The sequence below is a fragment of the Galeopterus variegatus genome, unplaced genomic scaffold, assembly GCF_000696425.1.
Source record: "Galeopterus variegatus unplaced genomic scaffold, G_variegatus-3.0.2 Scaffold4036, whole genome shotgun sequence".
In the NCBI taxonomy this organism is placed as follows: Eukaryota; Metazoa; Chordata; class Mammalia; order Dermoptera; family Cynocephalidae; genus Galeopterus; species Galeopterus variegatus.
Window position 1 is genome coordinate 208,041 of NW_007730147.1, and position 729 is coordinate 208,769.

The following is a 729-nucleotide window of genomic DNA, read 5'->3' on the forward strand; positions in this document are numbered from 1 at the left end:
GCTGAAGCACTACCCCCAAACATGTTTACTTCGGTCCTTTTTTTATCGACAGAAATAAAAACATTCTTATCCCTATAATTACCTTTGCCAACAGAACATACAGTCCTACAGAGAGCAAAAAGGTAATATGAAAAAGGATGCAGAAACAAACTCACTAAAAATGACCAATAATAAAGAAAAACGTGTTGACAACAGTACATGTTCCTATTAGAAAAAAGTCAGAAATAAAATTGTATTCTCTATAGTAATGTCAACAGTATTTACTTTGCTTCCCAAATATTCGATGGAACCAAGGCAAGGGGATGGTTACAGAAGCTTATTGGTCAGGAATGTGGTAGGCTGGGCAGGAAATGACATACCTGAGCCAGTTCCACCCCCAGCACAGTGAGCATTTGGGCTGGAACCTAAGGTTTTTACAGCCTCCTTCATGAGCTCTCAGGATTCGTGTCTGCAGGAGGCCACTAGCTGTATTTCCATGAGGCTGACTTTAGTGTAATTCATACACATCTTGCTTCATAAAAGAAGGAAGGGATGGTTACACAATAATCGTGAAGACAGTTTTCTTATGCTGGAGGACAATGGAGTGAAGGTGATTAGCTGACTTTTAGTGTAAGTGTGTGTGAAGTGCTCCTGATCCAGAATGGCACTGTGGTGATGTTTAGGGACACCCAGCAAACCAGGACATCTTTCCCAGGGCTAATCTTTTTTTTTTTTTTTTTTTCCTTTTTG